Here is a 3,462-nt window from a genome sequence, read left to right on the forward strand (position 1 = left end):
TTCTACTTAATGCCCTACTTTCATGATATAATATCACTGTAGCGTGAACTTTTTATATTTTCCATAAATTTCACCCAAAAGCCATATATCCCTAACTTTTTGTGAGTAGTGTATATATATATATATATATACAGTATATATATTTCAGAGTGTGATTGTCTCTGCTGCTTAGTAAGATCACAGGAGAACACATTTACCAACAGCTCTGGAGGCCCACTCTCCTGACTTGGCTTACTGCAACATCAATTTCTGCACCTTCTCCCTGTGCTCCTCCAGTCTGACCTCCTGTATGACTGTGGACACTGCAACCACCTCTTACCCATGAAAATGGCACCACCGGCAATATAACTATCTCCATAGCTGGGGTAACAGTTGTTAGTGTATCACAAGCTTTGTACAAGTGTCTGTGGCAGACACTTGTACTTCAGGTGTGACTGGCCCAGCAGGTAGTGGTGATACAGGAACTTGAGTGAGCAAAAGCTACTTTGCAACTGCCCCATTTAATTCCCTCTTCTTCCTGGAAATATATGAAGCAAAATGAGTTGATCTGTCGCTGGCAAAACGGTGAAGGGTAACTGTAAGGCTGGTCCAAACTTCATACCCCTTGAATTTCTTTGGTTTCTGTTTACTTTCCCCTAGTTTTGGCATGTTGCCTCTCTGCCCTGTCACCAAAATATTCAATACACTGTAAAATTTCCAATACAAGCCTCTAATTTTCTTAAACAATGACAGGCTTTATTTATTAAAGACTGCAATTGGTGAGAAGTAGGAGCCAGCAGATTCCAGGTTTACCAAAGGGAAAGTGCAGAGTTGATAAAGGGATGGAAGGGATGGTAGGGCAGGCATTATAGGCATCTGTAAACAGTTAAAACAAGTTGAGGAAACATTAGGGCTAATAGATGCCTTGCATCTAAAGTAGCATTTACCTTTCATTTTCAGTCCAAGCGGAATCCATATTTACATTTGTATCAAGATTTGCATAATGGTTTTGTTACACAAATAGGGAATATTTCTGGTAAGATGTTGCAGCTGGCCCTGACATTGTGCGCCTGAAGGACAGTTTGATGGTGCGCAAAAACAGGACTAGGTATTACTTGAATCGGCCAATACATGAACATTGTTAATAGCCACTGCAAAATCTAAAAAGACCTACTGAAAGAGTCCACTTGTCACAACAGTCCCAGTTAGGTCACTTCCAACAATCTGGTGGCAGTTTGTCAAATGATGTGCATATTGTTTTTTCATGTGTTCATTTGGGTGACTGGCACAACAATATGACAACCATTAGTGTTGAATGGTTAATTCACACTGTGTGGCAGCTTCAATAAAACACTCAGCTGCGTGAGCGTGCTTCAGAGGGAAACCCAAATGCCAGGCTGATGAGGCAGCTTTAAAGTAGACCACATGACTTGGAAATACCCATTCACAACCACAACCACATTTTTTGTATTATTTCTTTACTGTGTCACAGATCAATTTCCCTCTATAGAGTGGGATACTAGCACTGCAAGCTCTTGTAGCCCTTGGCAAACATGGCAGCAGACCATAAATCAGTGAATGTCAGAGGGCAGCTCTGCGAATGCTGGCCAAAGTGAATCCTGCTGTGAAACTGCCTGCAGCGTGAACAGCAGAACCACCTACAGTTGTTATGATTCTTGAAGACACACACACACACACAGACAATGTGAGCATAGGAAGAATGAAAACAAACAAAGCAGAAACAATGGCAACCCTGTATTCCTGGACAAGCTAGGTCAAGAAAATTTAGAGCAAACATCACCACTCTAACAAGTCCATATTAAGTCCCAGTCAGGGAACCCTCACACTCACCTTCAGGCATCCTCATTTTTCCAGTGATATTCTCGCAGTCGACTCCTTTTGATATGGGTGAAATTTGCATTTTAAGGAATACCTTTGGTTCTTATGTACAGTGCAACTCCCCAACCGGATGAAGACTGACCTTATAGAAGATAGCCATGCTCGTAGGCCAGCTATGCCACAATTCCAAGGAACAAACCACAGTACCGCACAGTACCACACACACCAGGATAAATGCAGCGACCTCTCTGCTTCCCAGGGAGAAGTTGTTGGACCTCTGACCTGCACAGCATCTCAAGGACTCACTGTAGTGTCAAATCCTCTAGCTCCCATGATTTTTCCCAGTAACCTTTGGGGGATCATAGCTGTGTTTTAAAATAAGTCTCCTCAAGACCTGCTTTGACTGTTGCAACTGTTTGTCTATCTCGTACCTTGAATCCAGCTGTACAGTTAACCACAGGAATCTGGCTTTAATGATACCATTGTAATTGTTAGTAGCTTCCTCTTAGTTATATGTGCCCATCCTATGTGCTTGTTCTTGGTCCACAGCTGTGAACCTCCATGCAGTTGTTCAATTAAACATGGCTGTCAGGATCCTGCTGCCTGCCTTATGAGACTTGTTTGTTTGTTCAACATCTTGCCAAATGGATCATGTGAGATCTCACATTGCTCTGCTTAAGGCTTCTTTCTTCCAAGTTCAGCCATCAATACAAGCTAGTCATCTTGCAGATTCTCGGTAAAGAATGGGAAGGCAAAGTCTGTTGGTGCAAAAAAAAAAATCTTCTACCCAAAATCAGGGATTTAACATTACCACGGGCAAAGGGATTTGATTAAATGAGGAGAACATGGTGAGGCAGTGTTCAGAGGTGTTTTCCCACTAGCACCTACTTGACTTTACTTGGTTTCGGTCATTTTCCATTACAATTGAGTGCCACCTCATTGTTGGTGGAGTCGTCATAGCAAGGCGGCCCCGACACCAAGCACAGAAAAGTCTCCACCTCTTCATTTGACGATGGTACTGGTTTTCTTGCTATTTTCCAACTTTGCCAACTTGAGTGATGATCAATGCGTACGGTCGCTGTTTTTTTTTTTAAATGGCGGGTTTAGTTTTCGTGAAGGAGTCGCTCTCATATGCCATCACTCCATGTCCAATTAGTGGCCTGCACTCTGTTTACATCACATTTTCGGCTCAACTCAGCTCACTTGGAACCTCGGCCGAGTAGGTACTAAAATAGTAACTGGTACCAGGTACTACCATCTAATGGAAAACCTTACAAACCGAGTAGAGTCGAGCCGAGTCGAGTCAAGTCTAGTAGGTGCTAGTGGAAAAGCGCCAAAAAGACTTTGGACAAACGTGCTGGACCTGTCAGATATGTAGTGATGGTGTGACCAGTGATCAGTCAAATCCTTATCAGCTATTCCATTTCAGCTACTCCTGTGTTTTGACCTCATTGTGGATGGAGCCAAACCAAACGCACAAATTTCTCCTCCAAGGACCAATAGAATACTAATACTAGCACAACATCATACTCCAGAGACACTGTGTTTCTGTCACATTACTGTAGTTGGTCAATACCTAGAGCTACGTGGTTAATACACCTACTTGAAAGCTAAAATACAAAGAAATACAAATACGACCCAAAC

The sequence above is a fragment of the Myripristis murdjan genome, chromosome 16 (assembly GCF_902150065.1).
Source record: "Myripristis murdjan chromosome 16, fMyrMur1.1, whole genome shotgun sequence".
NCBI classification, from domain to species: domain Eukaryota; kingdom Metazoa; phylum Chordata; class Actinopteri; order Holocentriformes; family Holocentridae; genus Myripristis; species Myripristis murdjan.